Source organism: Pinus tabuliformis, chromosome 8 (assembly GCF_031772625.1).
Source record: "Pinus tabuliformis cultivar Carrire ecotype Pingquan chromosome 8, CPIR1, whole genome shotgun sequence".
NCBI lineage: Eukaryota > Viridiplantae > Streptophyta > Pinopsida > Pinales > Pinaceae > Pinus > Pinus tabuliformis.
The window spans coordinates 31,190,380-31,210,777 of record NC_142294.1 but is presented as its reverse complement, the minus strand read 5'-3'; positions in this window follow the sequence as shown (position 1 = coordinate 31,210,777).

Here is a 20,398-nt window from a genome sequence, read left to right as displayed (position 1 = left end):
TCCATTTTCTCTTTTGGCCTGTGTTTCCCCACAAGAAAGTTCTTTGAAGATTTCTAATTTCTTTGAGGACCCATTTTGGAGCTCCCATAACTGAAAAAAGGTAGAGCGGCATGGATTGCAGCACGGCTTTGATTAGGACTAGATGGCTAGCCATGTTTAGCACACGGTAAGTCCAGGAAGAGAGATGGGCTTCTAATTTTTCCAATAGTAATTTCCAGGATGAGTGCTTTAAAGCAGAGTCCATCATGGGAGCTCCCAGGCATTTGGAGGGAAGAGCAGCTATTGAAAAGGCATCCGAAAATTTAGACAAAATGGTTTTTAACTTGAGAGCTTCCTAGATCGAGGGATGGCCAAACAACATATTATCTTCCATGAATTGTTGGTGGGTGAATACCGAGGTGTTGGGAAAAGAAAGACCTCTTAGTTGCTGGGAATGAAGTGCTTCTTTGATGCATCTTCCCAATCCTTCCGCCATTATAACGAAAAGAAAGGGGAAGAGGGGATCTCCTTGCTGGATGCCTCTGGAGGGGAAAAAGGGAGAGGAAGGGATCCCATTCATCAGAATGGAGAAGAAGGAAGAGGAAATAAGACTCATGACCCATCTAACCCGGGGGGGAGAAGCCGAAGGCTATCAACATTTTGTGAATATATTTCTAGCTTAAACTATCAAAAGCTTTGGAAAGATTGATTTTTAGGAGCATACCTACCTTTTTGAATTGCTTTAAGGAGTGTATAATCTCGTGAGTGATAATGATTCCATCCGTGATTTGCCTTCCTTCCACATAGCCTAATTTCTTAGGAGATATGAGTAGAGGGAGAAGAGGTTTTAGTCTGGAAGCAATTACTTTGGAGATGATTTTGTATATGACATTACATAGAGCAATGTGCCTAAATTTGTCTGGAGTCTGAGAGTGATCTTCCTTGGGGATGAGAGCTATAAAGGTTGCATTCAGAGAGGGAAGCAGCCATCTATTAGTTCTAGATTCCTCCACGACTTACTAGACCTCGTCTTTGATAAGATCCCAAAATCTGTGGAAGAAAGTGGAAGTAAAACCATCGGGGCCAGGCGCTTTTCCTTCTTTAAGATGTCGCATGGCACTCTCCACTTCCTGTAAAGATATTGGCCTGAGAAGGAGCTGATTGTGTTCCTCAGTTATGATCTTAGGGATATTCTTGGTTATTTTCTTAATAGCCTACAGTCTATCTATCTGAGGTTCCTGGTGTACCTTCTTAAAATGAGTAATGAACTCTTATTCAATGTCCTCATGTTTTTCCAACCTATCCCCCTGCGGATTTTGAACATTAGTGATGTTGTTATGCATTATTCTTTTGATAGTAGTGCAATGGAAGAACTTTGTGTTTCTTTTGCCCTATTTAAGCCATCTGATTCTTGACTTTTGCTTCCAAAGTATTTCTTCTTGCTTTGCTCTTTCGGATAGTTGTGTTTGTAGGTGTTTTTCCAGCTTTGAGGTTTCTTCAGATCGTCCTTCCTTGATGATTCTTTGCTGTAGTCATTTCATTTCTTGATCTAGACTACGTTGTGCTTGGAAGATATTTCCAAAGGTATTTTGATTCCATTGTTTAATGTTGTTCTTGAAAATTTTGAGTTTTTGCTGGAATTGATACATTTTTGTACCATCCGGAGGTTTGAAATTTTTCCAACTCGCCTGAATTAGATTGTTAAAATCTGGGTGCAGTATCTAGGAAGCCTCGAAGTGGAAAGGCCTACGAGTGGCATTACCTGGCCTCTGCCATTGAAGCTCGATAGGCCAATGATCTGAACCTGTGATTGGTAAGATTGACGTTGTGAAATCCCCACCTAGATGGATTGCATTATCCGATAGCAGGAACCGATCCAAGCGTGAGGCAATTTGATGTGATCCAGCTCGTTTATTATTCCATGTGTATACACCATTGTTGGATGACATATCTATGAGACAATTATCTTGGATGAAGTTTTTGAAGTGAATGCTTTCATTGTCCAATTTGGCCCTGCCCCCTCTTTTTTCTTCCAACTTTGTTATCATATTGAAGTCTCCTCCTGTGATCCAGATTGGATATGTTTTTTTAGAGTTGATCAAATCTAAGGTATTCAGTATGTCTATCTTATTCATTGCTTCTTGGGGGAAGTAGACATTGGTTAGATGACCATGTACATTTGTCCCTATAATATGGAAGGTGGCTTGTATAAAATGCTTACTTGCATGAATATTATCAAGTGTGATAGCTTGTTCATCCCAGATTATTGCTAGTCCTCCTGATGCACCAAAAGCATCCACTACTGCCGCTTTGTTGCTTGGACACGCTTTTGCAAGTGTCTAGTCTAGTATTGTAGAGTTACATTTGGTTTCTTGTATGAAAAAAATTTGGGGTTTCTCCATTTGAATCATGTTTTTTATCAGTCTGTATTTTTCGGGGCTATTTAGCCCTCTGATATTCCATGAGATGAGCTTCATGGTGCACTGCTTGGAAGGGGGTTGTAATACTTTGTAAGCTTGGAATATCTTCCTGATTCTACCAGCATTTCCCCAATGTGGATGGTTCTCTGTAGATTGGTTTTCCTGCCTCTTTTTTTATTGTCTTTAGTAGTAATTTTACCATCCCATTGACTCCCAGGTTGGATGCCTAAAGATCTTTGCTGTTGTGTTTAGGAGAGGATGACTTCCAAGATTTCCAGTTGCCTCTCTGGGATTTTCTCGTATTCTTTTTTCTTACAAGCTTGCTCTAATCCCAGTATATCCAGATCTCCAATGTTGAAACTCTCAGGCTCCTCTTCCATGTGCTAGGTCTCACTTCGTTTTGCTATGGTCATGGTTTCCTGTTGCATATTGTCAACCTCCATACCTTGAATATTCCATTTTGGTAAGAGACTGGGGATGACAGAGGTAGGATCTGTGGATTGTATAGATTTTTGGGTAATCTTAGAGCTCAAAGGGGTGGAATGAGGAGTCATCTTGGGGATGTCCTCCGATTGGTCAGGGATTTCATAGGTGTTTAGTTCCATCTAATTCAGGGTCTCAAAGCTATTGCTTATGGAAGGCATTGAGGTATTGGCTACAAGATTTTTAAGGCCAGAAGAGGGTTTCTTGTGATTCATTTTACAGTTGGTGACCTTGGTAAAGCCATCCAAGTCAGATTTATCCACATTGGAGGGGTTCGAGGCTTTCAGGTTTGAAGGGCAATCTCGAAAGAGATGACCGAGGGCATGACATTTCCTACAATGGAATGGAACATGCTCATAATCTATTGATTGTATCCATTCAAAATCATCATGGTAAAGACTTACCATGTCCGAGAGTGCTTTTCTAAGATGCATGTAGACACAAATTCGGGCATAGGAGGTATATCGCCTGAGTTTCGTCTCCTCTCTTATTTTAATGAACTCCCCTAAGCCATTCTGGATATCTTTCAGCGAGTCTTCATCCCAATACTCCAAAGGGAGGGAATAAAGATGAATCCACACTGGTGCCCAGCTTAAATCCTCTTTGTCTGGATTGAATCGTTCAATCCAATCTCTCAGATATAAACCTGCTGCATTGAAAAAATACGGTCCTCCATCAAGGACTCTATTTCGATCTTCTATACAGTTGAAAATCGTTATAAAGAAGCCTTTAGGCCCTAGCTGCAAGGTAATGTGCCCTTTTGGTTTCGATTTGGTTGTTATCTAGCCATGCAATGCTTTCTCTGTGGGCTAGAAGCTTATAAATTTTCCAATTAGCGCATGATCCTTCATGTGCTGGATTTGATTGTTGATCTAATGGCTTGGGAGCTCAATCTTTGGTCTTTCAGCCGTTACTGGCTTACATGTGGCCGGCGTCGCCTTGGGCGCTTCATTCTTGTTCGTATTGTCTGGCAAAGTGTTTGGAACTGGTCCAGCATTGGCCTGGTGTTTTGTCCTAACATCTTCAGATACATTGGGGGGAGGCACCCTATCCTCCCCTTGAGGGGAATCCATTGCTTGTGAACTGTGCCTTTGTCGTGCAACGTTGTATCTTTACTGCTAAGCGAAGACAGGAAAATGTGGTCTGTGCAAGTCTGACTCAAACCCTAGTTGTCCATGATCGCCTAACGGAGCTCCCACTACCTCTCAATTTTTCTTTGCAGGTAACATGTTGCATGTGTACTTTCCTTACAGATTTATGGATGCATTGTGTATGAATGTTATTATTTGGTTATGTGTTTTCATTAGCATCGAGGATTTCCTAGATTGACAATGGCTTTAGCCTTTCCTTTCCATTTATTTGATAGCCACGGTGTTGTGGGTTTTTCCATTTGATTTTGTTCTTGTTAGTGCTCATAATTCCTTATCGATATTGGTTGGAACAAACACTTTGGAATCCCTAGAACAACTTAGGTTGAGTTACTAGTCCAATAGCCTAGGTTTGGAAAATTTCTCTAGAGCCCTTGGTGAGTTGAGTTACTAGTCCCTGGAGTGGGTTGAATAAATTCTCTAGATCCCTAGAATGTTGTTCCTTGAGTTACTAGTTCCTGGAGCCTGGGACAACTTGGGTTGAGACCGATCTGGTTGGTGTTAGTGGTGTCTGACTTTGAGGTGGAATCACTAATTGAGGGTTGAGGTGGTTTGGCCTATGGAAGTGTTGGTTTGATTTTGTTTTGTTTATTCCATGACATCCCACATTCACACTTGGAATATGGCTCAAGTATGATTGGCGGAAAGAGAGATTTGGTTTAGCCCAATTTATGGTCGAATGGTACATGGAATTCCTTGACTTGGTTGGTATTTTCATATATTAATAAGAGATATTCTTCTATTATGATTCATGTATATTTTTAGTGATTATGTTGGTAATGTTATGGCTAAGTTTCCATGGTTCCTATGCTTGTTATTTACTGGTTATTTTCTTATTACATGATGCATGTTATTTATGGCTCTTGTCATGAATGGTTTAGCTATTGATTGGTTGATGAATGTATGGACTAATAAGTGTTGTTGCAGTTATGTGAAATGGGCATAGGGAATTATTCATGAATCTCTAATGAATCTTAGACTCTTATGATCAAATATGAATTCATGACTGATAGCTTACATGTTTTCCATTTGTTTAATGAAATGTCTAATGTGTTATAGGCAATCTAGGACAAGTTTTGATTCAAGATTGAATGATTAGATTTGTTATTGTGTCAATTATTATTCTTTGGTGAGGTTATTGAATTGATGAAAATATATCTATTTATAACCTACAGGTACTATGTACATAAAGTGTTTGTGTAGATAAGTAATTTTAACCTTCAACTTTCTAGGTTCAAAAATTTGGGATACGATCTCTGTTTGACTATAATAATACCTTGTTTCGAATATATCCACAAGGAGGCATATTTTTTTTGTATACCACTCTCACACTTTTCCCGTCTCTCTGTTTCCCCTGCAAATGTCGTTTAGGCCATCAAAACGACCTCAAAAATTTAGAGAGAGAAAATTGCCAAAAATAGAAAGTTATGATAAATTTAAGGAGACAAAATTGAAAATAAATAGTGTTAGGACAAGCTGGGCTGATATAAATGTGATCATGTGTTACTGGCAGGTTGCAGCCACATTTGGACATATGTACCCAATTTTCCGTAAGTGCATCCTGGAAATCGAGTCTCACGTAGTAACCCTCATCTTCGTGTTTATCCTAGTTAGCAACTTAAAGTGGGTATATATTGGGTGAGGTGGTTACAGGATGGTATCAGAGCTATCAGGTTTAGACACTTGGACTGGATGGGCTAGGTGTGATTGTTATGCATGCATGTTATTTTTCGATATGCTAGCTATGCATGCATTGTGATGGTCACTGTTGTGGTCATATGTCGCTATGATGTTGATGTTGAGACAATTGATACATTGATTTCATTATATATATACATATGTTGCGCTAATCTGGATTGATTGTGTAGATGAGATAACTTCCCCTAAACTTCACTAAGGTATGTTTGATCATGTTTATATTTTGTTTGTCTAACATGAGATATTTGCAGGAAGAATATCAGAGATGACAAGAAAGATGGTGGATTACAGTTCACATGACCCTCCCTATAGATAAGACAAGAAGTAAAGATATGGGTACTCTCCTGATATAGAAGATACTTTGAGAAGTTTAAAGGCATAAATTAGAAGTTTCAAAGAATATAATGACATGATCATTCAGTCACATGAAAGGCTTGCTAGAGCTTATGAAAAGAAAGAAAAGCTCAATGCAATGCTCATTCAAGGTTCCTCAAATTTGCAGAGACATGGACAACAAAAAATGAATTATGGATTGGAGGAATGGAAAAATGGGGCATATGGTAGCATGCCTCATGGAGGGTACGTGTCGGAGAGGGAGGACATAGCTAGAGGTGGTAGATGGATGGATACACCTGAAAAGGAGAGGTATTGGTTATGGATTCTATTCTTATTCTTGATCAGAGAGACAACATGGTCATCACAATTATCATCCTTACAGGAAGAGTGAGAAGCAATACTTTCCAGATGATCTTAAGAAATCTAAGCCTCTTGTTAGCACTTTGTAATTCCTCCAGGCTGACAGGAGGAATGCAAAGTTAATCATAAACCACTTTAAAACTAGAATCTAGCCCTTCTAGCTTAAGAGAGAGCTCTTTGTATATGAATATTCAGTCACTTAGATGACTTGTTATCTCAGGTTTTAGACTAGGTATTGAGATCATAGAGGAACAGGTCTTAACATTTTAATGGTAGGGAAGAGGGAAAATCGATTGGGCATGGAGTCACATTGAGTTAATGATTTTCAGTGATATGATGGGAAAATGAGAAATCCTTAGATAGGGCCAAGGTAGGAAATCCTTATGGTGTATTTGTCAAATTTCATTTTAGAGAGGTGAGTATAGAAATAGTGGAATTGATAACATCTAAAGCAACAGGCTGAGGATGAATTTTAGATATTACAATGGAAGAAAAACACTAAAATGTTCAGTTAGCCATAACAGAGCACTTAAAAGTGAATTCTGAAATAATTTTTTCTTAACTAAACATTGAAGACATGAGATTTAAGCACGGAAATAACATAAGATAATGAAACAAAAACATGAGTAACGTCACCATTAAACATTGACACATGAATCCCTGAACAAGTAGACATCGACCTTCATCATTCTTCGAAATTTTTTTAATTAAAATGTAAAATGCTCAATGTCTTCTTCGTCAAACCATCACCAACATTTTTATTAGTAAAAAATACATCATATATAGAAAAAAACTATTATTTCTTCCCTTTAGGAATTGAATTCCCCAAAAAGATTCAGTTTCTGCTTATAGCAGCGAATATAGGACTACTTTCTAGAAACTAGGGAATTTGTTAAATAATGAATCCATACAGGAGAGGATAGTTTTTAGATAGAGGAGGAATGACCTGTTATAGAGTTTTATGAACCCAACGTTTCGGACTACCAAGTGAGTCCATCATCAGGGGATGCGTCAATAGATATTCTGAAGATATTAATGATGTATCCATGAGCTATATTTCAGATCATAGAGCTCCATGAGCTATATCTCTGAAATATAGCTCATGGATACATCATTAATATCTTCAGAATATCTATTGACGCATCCCCTAATGATGGACTCACTTGGTAGTCCGAAACGTTGGGTTCATAAAACTCTATAACGGGTCATTCCTCCTCTATCTAAAAACTAGGGAATTGTTTTGACTAAGGGAATCTTTAACAAATTATATTGAATACATGCATAAGGTCGAGGCTCTAATGGTTGTCATAATTGTCTTATTTTTTTACCTAAATTACCAAAACTTAGCCTCTGTTTCACAAACCAAATAAGACCTCTATGCAAGTATTTTTGGTTTCTTTTAATGATTCTTTGGGTAAATGGACAATGTATGATCATATTAATTAATGGTTAAATAAGTCGATGTTTTTCAATGTAACTTACCATTTACATTACCTTATGACTATTGCAATAAATGTTCACTAATGTGATATCAAAGTGGTTATGGTATAGGAAGATCCTGATATTCCTGAACTTAACTCGATTCCTGCACTAGATGTGAAAGGTCGTTGATTCGAGAAGTCCGACTAGGAGTCAGTCTCAACTGTCAAAGAGAAAGGCGTGCATTCACTCTTGAAGTTATGTTCTTGTCTTACTACAAATGGCTTGGAGTGTTTGAAGGTTTATAACACCAGGGATTAGTTACCAACAACTTCATCTTTTGTTATGAGCTTAATATGGCCATGAGTCGTGATGAGGCTCATTAGTAGGTATATTATATGGGTCACAATTCCATCCTCCAACTTATTAAATTATATTTTTCTCACATTTATCTACAAATTCTGTCATATTATGCTTAGCGTGAGGAGTAAAGATGTGTTACTATGTCATGTGGCCTAATGTGTGTTAAATGCAAGATTTGAAGCATGTTTAAGATGATTTAAGTGTAGGAACTTGGAGTAGACAAGCAGGAGAGATTACATAAATACTCTGGAACGGATTCCCTTGCTTTTCAATGGCTATAGATTTAAGGTTTACATAAATACTCTGTTTAGGGAAGAGTTCATCAGCATCATCAACAAAGAGGTGAATTTGATTGGAAGTGTCCTAGCTTCCAAGTCACAACATGCCTAAATATTATTTTTGTTTGTGCATAAAAAAGAGAAAAAATAATAAGAGTCTTGGATGAAAACCTCCATAAGGCATCTGAGGCCAACTCTTGGGTTGAAAACCTCCTTGAGGCAGCCCAAGAGTGAAAAAATAAAAAAATAGAAAAATAAAAGATCCCTGCAAAACCTCCCTTGATGTGCCCAAGGTAGATAAGAAAGTTGAAAACCTCTCCTGAGGCAACCTGTATGTCCATCAAAAAAAAAAAAAAACACAAAGAATAATGCCATGACAGGGACCTACAACCTGTCCATTAATATTTTTTGTGATTTTGCAGGTTTTGAGGAAAGTGGCAATTTGCAAAGCTCTAGGGATAGCATGCTCGAGTTCCATTCCATTTTTCCATTCATCCACTCCATACCATCCATGTCAACCATGTCCTTACCACTCTCACCCATATTTTGGGATCAAAAATCCATTTTTAGGCCCTCTCTAGTTTGCTACAGGATGTCTTGTAACTGCTACAGGAAGCTCTTGTAGCACTACAAGATGTCTTGAAATTCTACAAGAAAATAGTTTCGATTGGAAAATCATCATCCATGGCCTATCCAAGGCCAATTATATTCCTCACACCTTCATAAAATAATTCACCCATCCTCCATGCATCTCTTCTTCAAAAATAAAAATCACCAACTCTCAAAGCCAACCCTAAGCCTTGTCTCATTAAAAAAATAAAAAAAAAACACAGACAAAATTTCCTTTATTTCCATAGACCTTCACTACTCCACCAGGGCTCTAACATCATCCTTCAACCCATACACTCCTTCTGACCACTCCTCTGAAGTAAAATACCTTGAAAAAGAAGAAAAAAGGGGTTGTTATAGGATGTCCTATAGCAGCATGTGCCACTATTACAAGAAGCTTGAACGTAGTTTTTTTCTTCCCATAAAAATTAACGGGATGGTACCATCATCCTAAAGCACATTTCCATTCCATGCAAGACTCCACAGCAGAAGTAGCAGCACCTGAAATATCAACAATGCACCTGCACACATGAACAACACCAACAATCAAGTACACAGGAGCACAAAAAGCATACACAGGAAAAAAACAAGGTAACTGTAGAAAATCTTGTAGATTCACAAGCTCATGAAATGTACTAAAGTAAGAGACAAGAAAATACTTCTACTCTCAACCAGCGAAAGCCTATAGATCAAGGAAAACAATAATCGACAAGAGGAAGATAATCAAATACACATAACACAATAAGTATCCGGGGAAATCTACAGCTCAAAACCCCACTATTTTTATTGCATATATCAGAAATCCAAGATGATAATACAATTCTTGTTCTCTCAAGAATAATCCGAACACTCATTAAAATAAATCTCCAACCCACAAGCAAACTCTTGGCCCACACTTAGCCAATTCTGCAGCTCTCCAAGTCCCTATTTCCTTGCTCAATTCCTATGGATGATGAGCCCATATTAATGGGAGGCTAGTACATCAAAACTGTGAAATTCATTCAAGGTTAAATTCCTGATTTCATGCATGATCTATACAACTCAGTAAATCATACAAATGATAGTACATTGTCCCTACACTCTAGTCTCAACTGGGTCTTTCTTAGAATCGACATGCATGAGTTTCTGATGAGGGAATCTTCAGTTAACTAGAGTAGCACTAGCTAATGCAATAGTGCAACAACTGAGTATTAACTCACTATTAGTTCCTCAAACAATTTAGAACTAATTTAACTGGACATAACTTAGTAAATTGAGTTATCTAATTACAACTCATACTTAACTCATCTTGGACCCCTATAAAATAGGTAGAACTTATACATGACTTCAGAAAGACTTCCAACTCGAAATTCCTAAGCTAATTAAGTTAATTAAACTTAATCAACTATTTACAAGTTTATATGAGAATAGAATTCGATTTTAATTCTCAGTTTAATTCAAGGACAAATTAAACTAGAATTTCTTGGTGCAATTTCTCAACAGTAACTCCCAGAGTAGCAGCACAAGAGGTCCATCTCTCCACCATGCATCGATCGAGCACAAGGTAGGCACAGGTATGATAACCTTTAAGCTCCTCCTTAGGTGTAAAATAATAAAAAATGTATGAATGTCAAGGAAAGGTTTTTTTATAAGATGGAGGTGGCCAGTTAACTTGGCCACCCTCATCTAGTGAAAAAAAAGTGATCTATCAGTCATCATGCAACACAGGAGTGTCACATTAGTCAAAATAAGTTAAGAGGGAAGTCAAAATCAGTTAAGAGGGAGTGGGTGTTAATTACGATGGATGAGAGAATGATCACTCCAAGTGGGCCAATGGTCCAAATGAGGAAAACTCGTACTACTTCTAGCCATCACAATAGTCCAAGCCCTAGCCACAAATAGCATAAAGCTCAAACTTTCTTGCATTTTTCGCATTTCAAAATTAGTTGAGGTAGGGCTAAGCTTGGGAAGCTAGTGAGAGAGTCAAACCCTACTCTGTCATTCCTACATGAAACACCTATAGGAAGTGCAGGAGGCTATAGGAAACAACTAAAAGAAGTGTAGAAGGCTACAACAAGCTACAGGAAGCACAAAGATTGCTACAAGAAGCCTCCAAGGGTGCAAGAATAATGCCTAAGGTTGATTTGGTCTTCCATTATTGTTACACCAAGCCTTATAGTGAAACGTAAGTCGCCCCTCTCATTCTTTTGTCCATGATTTACATGATGGTGCACCTTGAACTCTCTAGTAAATGCAGTAATCTTGTGGATTAAGAGTCTTTTTGCTATAAAATACAAAGAATATACATAATTGTCATCAACTACAAGTTCCACCCTATTCCCTTTGAATTCATATTGGAGATATAATAGGAAAAACCCTCCTACACCTAATTGAAAATAGAGAAGAATATGGGAGGGGGATTCAATAGGAGAGAGCCTACTGATACTAAGAGAATTCACCTTCATCCCTTTGTAGTAGACATTGGAGGAGGCATCAATGGTTAGGTTTTTTTGAGATGCTAAAAGGATATGATGATGATATCACTTATGAGTTTTCCATGACCCTAAACCCTTAGGCAAGAACTAGTGCTACTGTTAGCCCCCTAATTTGCTCTCTTTTTTCCATTTTCCCCTTCCTAAATCATAACCATTTACCGTTGTTTTACCTCTTTTATACACCCTCATCTTGCACCAGTCCAGGCACGGTGACATATTTCGTATAAACTTTATTTTTAATACTTTTTATTTAACTTAGCATTAATTAATCATTTATTACATGATTTCTTACTTTTAATCACTCTTTGTAACTTATCAATATCTCCAATGTTTATTTGGTAATTAGAGTACTTACTGTGACCACTGATCCTAGTGCAGGATCGAATCTTGCACCATTGCCAACACAACAAATCCTTGCAGCAAATCCGAACCTCCTTGATCACCACCTCGTTTTGAGCAGCTTCAACCATGACAGCAAGATCGATCCAAAGGCAGCCGAGATCGAATCTGTGAAGGACGAAAGCTGGAGATTGGCTACGACCAGTTTTGCTAACTATCTAATTTTGAAGGCTAAAAAGCTAAATTCTGTGTTTGGTTATGTAATTGGTTGAATGATCTATTTTGGCCTTTGGCCAAAGATCTATATAATGTAGAATGTAAATAGGACTAAGGGAAGTTTTTGATAGTAGAAGAGAATAGAGACACAACCAGAGAGGTGGTAACAGGTTGCTGTATTTTGTTATCACCCGAATCTAGGCTGGACGATGTGTTAATGTATGTACTTGCCTCAGTGAATTAATAAAAGGGAGCTCTGCCTCAAGTTTCACAAATTGTGTTTCTATATTTGAGCTGATGAATTGATTAAAGTACTGAGTAGTGTTTTTATTTAAAGGGGAAACGCGCTAGTTGGCTAGGGCCTAGCCAACCCAACACGTTTACCCCATTTCCCGTTTTCCTGTAATTTGTGTTTACATTGTCAGGTATGATTTAATTTTAAGCACATGCATTCCTGTCTGAGTGAAAGTGGATCCATTGTGTGAAGTAGATAAATTCCCTTTCCTGCACTTGATTTCAGATTGGTTTTCCTCCACCTAATCTGAGCAGGAGAAATAACCTTGCACCAGTGCATGTTGGTGTGATATATCCTTTTCTGCAATTCTGTTTGATTGGTTTTCCCCGCCTGGTCCAAGCAGGAGAAATGAACCTGCACCAGTGCACGTTGGTGTGATGTAGCAAGCCTTCTTAGTCTACATCCTACAATTTTCTTTCTTTCATTAAATGCTCATGACAGGATGAATGTATATTGATTGTTTCTTTATTCCTGCACTTTGTTAAGATCAGAAACATTCACTTTTTATGTGTGCAATTTGATTTAACAGTATAATAGCACTTGAAATGATTAAGCACTCATCTTAAGAATTAAATGCTAAGTGCAGGAAACTCTGATCTGGTGCAAGAACTAGTTTCTTGCCACAGGATCTGAGTGCTTTGAACCTGGAAAAGTTCAAGCCCTTGCAGGAAGTAAAAAAGCCTTTAGTAAAGACACCATTTATACCTTCTGCATAAATCTCTGTTCCTGCACTAGTGCAAGCAGACTGCGATAGTACAGGACAAATTAGTGCAAGAAGGAAATCTTTAAAGGAGCAAGTTTAAGGGGCCATCTAATGAGACTGCTAAGTGTCTCTACTAAAGAGAAAACACACACTCAGTAGTTAAACAATAATTAGCTAGAGTGATTTCCCTTTATCCTTAATTCCCTCTTGCAAATGCATTCTTCCTTGTTCCAGTCTTAGATTATTTTGATGGTTCAAGTTGCCTTTTTCTCTTTTTAATTTTTTTTTGTCGGTAAAAGTGGGATCTTTTCATTTTCTATTGCATCAGGTTATAATAGTTACAAAATTTTTGTGACCTCAACCCGCCCCGAAGGGAAACTGGGTCTGTTGGCCACCTAAAATCCTTAATAGCCATCCAGTAAAAGAAAAGTTTCAGTCTATCAGTCCATGCCAAGTGAACTTTACTATCAAAAACACTACACTTGCTACTGTCCAGCATTGAAAACTAACTGTAAATGAAGCTGAAGACTTGACTATCTAACAACCTGTTATCAAAACTAACAAAAACTAAGCAGAAGCATAAACTAAGCATGACAGATTAGTCTACCACATTTTCGGGTAGGGTCTCTTCAGCTTTTGTCTCTGGCACTATCATCTTCAGGAGCTGTTTAATTTCTTCTAGCTTTTCATCTTGCATGAGCAGGGTAATCTGGAAGTTCTTCATTTCTTTCTTTAAGTTCAGGATGCCCTGGGCCTCCTCAGCCAATTCCATTGCCACTTGTTCCATCGCTTTTGCCATAATTCTCTTTACAACCTAGTAAACATGTAATGCCTGCTTATAAAGAGATAGTCGACTTCTGGTATTACCTGGATCAGGAATCAAATTTCCCCAGTCCTCCATCTCAGCTTCTGAGTCCTCTTGCAGCGCCTTGGCTTCTATCTCCTGAATTATCCTACGGATCTCAGCATCTGTGCCTTCTTCGTAGGCTTTCTCTGCTTCTTGAACCATCTGATTCATGGTTCGGCGTCCTCGTCTCTGTTCCGCTGGCAGTTCCAAGTTCGCCTGTTGCCTTTCGAATCTCCTGCTTCGGCCCCTGCCTCGACGCCCGCCTCTCCTACGTGGATGCATGGGCCCTTTCCTAACTGCTGGTTCACTTCCCTGCCCAATTTCAAAATTTATACTCTCTGTCGCCCCCGCACCTCGCTGTCCTCTGGTTCTCTTCTCGACATCTGTTCCTGTGCCTTGTTGGTTACCCCCTGATCTCCGGGTCCTCCTTTCTCCTGCTTTACTGGCTGCAGTTTGGTGTGGCCTCTCTATTATCTCAACTTCCTCGTCGAATGCACATTTTTCCCCTGTTACCTGGTCCTGGGTTATGCCCTCCCAAGTTCTGCGCGTGATTCTACTCTGCCCTGCCTCATTTACTTCCATTTTCGTGGTTGCTTCCGTCTCTATCTCTCTCGCTGCAACTGTAGAGTGTCTTGCGAATTCGCCACCTGTACTCACTATCTGTGCGGAGGAGAGGGCTACCTTATCGCTCCAGCTCCAGATGCTTTTAACCGTTCTCCCTTTGTTCCTTTGCAACACCGGCTTCTGTTGGAGTTCCGCTCCTTTTCTTCTGTCCTGCGTCTCCTTCCTTCGGCGCTTGCCTTTCCTTGGGTTACCCTTTAAACTCTTGCACTCTACCTTCCGACCTCTCGCATCCATGTCTCCTTTCTTACCATCTCCCCTCCTCTTCTGATCACTGCCCTTCTTCCCATCACCTGTCTTGATTGCCCTGACAGAACCTGGCCTCGGGATCCTACCGCCTCTGAGCTTCATCATGCCGGTTTGTGTGATATTAATGACTCGCGGTGGATCCTCCTGCCACCTCGCCCTTTTCATTATTTTGCCGTGCTTCCCCATCTCCTCCACCCCGATCGGGGGCCGTCTGTAGCTTTTCTCATGCCATTGTCGCTTCTTTATCATCCTGAGTGATAATCGATGTAAGGATCTCCCATCGTGGTTTGTCCACCTGCATTGGCCATATATTATCGATCTGCCCCTCCTGTTCATTGCATCCCCAGTTGGCTAGGAAGTCAACAACTTTGTTACCTTCCCTTTTTACATGGTTAAAATTTTTGTAGTCTATTCGTCTCATGATGTCTACCAAATCTTGTATTAACCCCGCAGTCCTCCAACTTTTCGCTACCTGTTCCCAATTTTTGCCATTATCCAATTTCCTAAGACTTTCAATAACTAGCTGAGAGTCCCCTTCAATCTCCACCTGAGTATATCCATTTCTAATTGCTATTCTAATGCCTTGATACACTGCCATCAATTCTGCTTCATTATTACTCATAATACCTCCCCGATCTGCATAGACCCATCTTGTGCGTCCTTGGCTATCCCTGAATATCCCTCCAAATCCGGCTGGTCCTGGGTTTCCTTTGGAAGCCCCATCAAAGTTCAGTTTAATGAAGTTTTCTTGCGGGTACCTGAATTTGGACAGACTCTTACTCTGGGTGTTCTGATTTTTTTTGTTTTGAGGATGAACCATACTCATTTTCAGATCTAGACTGTCTAGGATTCTACTCTCTTCTGGGGTTGTCTTCCAATCCTCTTCCTCCCAAGCTTCCGCTAGAATTGTCTCTCTTATGAGAGCTTTGTTTCGTTTCCAGATCGAATTCGGGGGATTAGCTTTGTCTTGGAATATTCTTAGATTCCTTTCTTTCCATATTAACCATATATTGAAGCCCATTACCAGACTCCAGGCTCTCCTCACCACCTGGCATGAGAATCGTCCTTTGCCCCATTGAAAGATGGTCTGCTTGATATCCTGTGGATCCCTATTGGTTTTTCCAAAGAGATTTTCGATTTCAATCCATTGTTGAAGGGCGATAGGGCAAGAATTCAGGAGGTGTTCTTGGGTTTCTATGTTTTGCTTGTAGAGACTGCACCTGGGTGGGCCGCATATGCCTCTCTTCTGGATCTGATCCCACGTTAGTATTCTTCCTTTTCCTACCATCCATGCGAACAGGGTTACCTTTGGCCACCACCTATTCTTCCAGATTTGATTCCAGTCCGGTTCCTCTACCCTTTGATCTTGGAGAGTGGTTAAGTAATAAGCTTCCTTTATTGTGTAGGTACCTTTTGCTGATTTTCCCCACCGAAGGATGTCCTGGCCTGTTCTAATTTTTATCCTTCTTGATTCTATTTCTTTTATAAATGCCATTCTCTGTTCAGGGTCTATATTGATGTCCCATTCTTCTGGATTCCTCCATATTCTCCATGTCTCGTTTTGCCCTGCCTCTTTCCAATACTCGTTCACATACTGAAGTCCTCCTGCTATTGCCCTTTGATATGTGTCATATAAATGTTGAAGCTCCCCCATTCTCTCTCTTTGCTACCAGGCTTCCTCCCAGAATTTGGCTATTTTACCTTCTTTTATTTCCCAGAAAGCATGCTTCCTTATAATGTCCCTATTTTGGCTTGCCAGGTCCCATACCGTCGATCCCTTTGGGACTTCCTCTAACCTAAGAATGTCCTCCTCTGATGTTGGCATTGAATATTTTTGTGTCCAGATCTTTTTCCAAAGATCATCTCCCCCTCTCATCCACCTCCACCAAAGCTTCACACCCAGGATTCTGTTCATAGTCCCCGGATCCCTGAGACCAAGGCCTCCCTCTTCTTTCTGCTTCGTCAAGCCTTCCCACGATATAAGAGCCCACTTTTTTTGCTGCTTTGGGCCTCCCCAGATGAATTTTCTGAAAATGTCAACCATCTTTGTACATACTCCTTTGGGTGTTGTCATGACCGATAGAGGGTAAATAGGGATGGCTTGGAGAATTGATTTGAGAAGAACAAGTCTACCAGCTATATTCAAGGATCTGAATGCCCAATTTGACAATCTAGATTTAAGTTTTTCCACTGTTTGCTGCCAATTCACCATTCTTAGGGGATGTAAGGCTAATTGATTTCCCAGATACTTAGTAGGCAGTTCTCCAATTCGGAATCCCAGGGTTCTGGTCAAATGTCTTTTGATAGCTTCAGGTGTATTGAAGAGGAAGGTGCATGATTTTTCTCTATTAATCTCTGTACCTGAAGCTTCCATAAAGAGGTCCAAAATCCACTTTATCCTCTTGACTTCTCTTAATGACACAGCACAAAAAAGCATGATATCGTCTACAAACTGCTGGTGCGTAATAGGGAGATTATTTCCCCACAGCCTCAATCCTTTAATTTTCCCTTCCCTTAGTTCTTTCTTGAGATATCTTCCGAGGCCTTCTGCTGCAATTATAAACAAGAAGGGTGATATAGGGTCGCCCTGCCGTAGTCCTCTTGTTGCATTAAACATTGGTGTTGTGGATCCGTTTAAAAGGATGGAGAAATTTGGGGTTGATACCATCTCATAAATCCAGTTCACCCATCTGTCACAAAATCCAAATGCTGTAAGGATTGATTTTAGGTAGTTCCAATTCAGTCAATCATATGCCTTCGATAGATCCAGTTTTACCATCATTCCCTTTTCCTTTTTCTGTTTCAAGGAGTGAATCACTTCCTAAGATACCACTATTCCATCAAGAATTTGTCTCCCCTCCACAAACCCAGTTTGTTCCGGGGAGTTTCTCTTTTTAATTTGATTCAGTAATCTTTCCTTTAAAGAAGTAGGGATTTATATTAGGAATATTCATACCATATCTTGCATTGCCTGTGCTTCGTCTCTAAGTTTACAGATCCCCCGGGTTGACAAATTAAGTGTTGAGGAGTTTGCTTAAGTGTAATTCTTGCACCCAACATTTTGGTGTCATTGCTGGGGAGGCGATTTGATTTGGTAAAGAATTTTCTGATTATACAATAGAGGTAATTTTCCTTTATTTTTGCAGTATTGTTTGGAAAAGATTCTTTGAAGGAATTCAAATAGTGTTAATTGATTTCTGACAGCATTTTTTAGAAGTTGTTTTTTATTTTTCTTTCTTTTTTGAAATGAATGCCTAGAAAAGGTAAGGGTTCGAAGCCCACTAAGGGTCGAAAGAATTTTGAAACAATTCTCAATTGGGTCTCCTTCTGTAAGTAGGAAGCCCAATCCAATTCAAACTCATCACGCAGGAACAGTCCACCTGGATTCTAGTGACAACAGCTCAGGTGTGGTTTAGCCTGTTGAGAGCGGTTCAAGTAAAAAGGAAACAATGGCGGACCATGAAGATCAGGTGGAAGGGACTTGTGAAAACTAGGTAAGTGGAGAGTAATCCACTTTTTTGTTTCCAATTGTGGACCTTGATACTGTGGTGCAAATGAAGAATATTACACCATCAGCTCTCCCTCATTTCCATGGTAAAGTTCATGAAGATCCTGATTCTTTTCTATTTGAGTTTGATATTCTGTGTAGAATTTATGATTATTCAATTGACACCCAAAAGTTAAGATTATTTCCTATTACTCTCAAGGACTCAGCTCTATGCTAGTTTATGGGGTTAGAAGGAAACATTATAACCTCTAGGGATTAGATGAAGAGAGTGTTTTTGTCTAAATAGCAAGAATATTTCAAAACTCGGGACATGCAGGATGAGATTTTTACAATCATAAAGGATGATGATGAAACTCTTGAAGATTACCTAGAAAGATTTATGCATATTTTACAAAGGTCGAAACTTAAGTTGGATCCTAGTACTATTAGAACCTTGTTCTTAAGAGGACTTACTGATAATGCTAGAAATAATTTAAATCTGTTAGGACAAGGTGATATTTCTCAGCAAACTTTTGAACAAATTTGTGAATTATGCAGGAAATTTTCAAGAAATCAGTATAGATCTGGTAGAGGAACTCGAAATAGAAATAGAAAAACTAAATCTACTGATGCTATGATTATTGGACTAGAAAATAAAATGGAAAACATGAAAATTGATATAATGAATACTGTTACCAAACAGTTGGACTCTTTAAAATTTCAACAAAAACTCATGAAGGAACAAGAGTCATTATGTATTTTCTATGCTAAATGGAGAGACAAGCATCCTCCTAAAGAGTGTCCTCTTAATTTGAAAGAAACTAATAAGTGTGCTATTTGTGCAGAAGACCATGTCACAGAAAAATGTCCCTCTATACCAGGACTTAAAGCTGTATTTATAGGGGGATAGCCTGAAGTTGAATACTTGTATGCTATGGGAGCAAGAAGGAATTGGCCTTAGGTAGGTGTAGGTATGGCTCCTAAATTTTCTCCACACTATTTTGGTTATAATTTACATGCATATTCTTATCCTAACACTAACCAGTAGTGGTAGTATGGGAATCAATATCAACATGGGCAAACTTCTCAACCATGTAAACAAGGTTGGAGAGGGCCAACTCATTCTCCATATTCCTACCAGCCATATATGCAGTCATATCCATCTAAGCATACACATTATTCAATGCCTCAACTTCCGAGTCAGTCTACTCCGTCGTTACCTTTCCCTACACCTTTTCGACCTCCTCAGTTGCCTGCTCAACCTATGCCTAATCCTAACAATAATAAAGTAGTGCAAATGATCTATTTAACAAACCCACCTTTACCATTTGAGTACCAGTCTATTCCAATTGGGGTTCATGATATTCAATTAAGATCGGGAAGGACTGTAACATCAGAAAATAAGAAGCAACCTATAGTGATTGTTGAAAATAAAGGAGAAGAGGAAACTCTTAACCATTCTTCAAAAGCTATCACTAAGCAACCCTTACCCTTTGAATCCTTGCCATCTTCTTCCAACCAGCCTCCCTTCCTAGAGAGGCTAGTAATGGAAAGAAGTGAGCCTATTTCTGAGACTAGCTTGGCATCAGAGCTTCAGAATCTTTTCATTAAGATACCTTTGCTTCAAGCCATCAAAGAGATCCCCATTTGTACCAAGATTATTAAGGAACTTTGTCTCAAGAAACTCGGGAGGAAGAGATTGGAACCCCAAACCATTCAATTTGTTGGTAGGGCAGCAGAGTTGATGATGGGATGTGTGTCTATGGAAAAATATACTGATCCCGGAAACCCTGTTGTCTCAGTTCAGATTGGTAATGTCCTTGTGTTATAGCTCCAAATCTCACTTTATGGTTTGTGATGCTGCACTCATGGCCTAGGGCAACCCCTCCTTCCAGACCTGGTCCTAAAATTTAAAAAATAGTGTTTTATCCCTTATACTCGACATTGCCCTGAGTTAAACGCGTGTACACGCGGGTCTGTGTATACCCAACCCACGTGTATGTATTAAAACACTTAAAAAAATAAATAATTCCTTATTTTCTGGCGGAGATCGCGGGTTTTACCTGCTGATCAC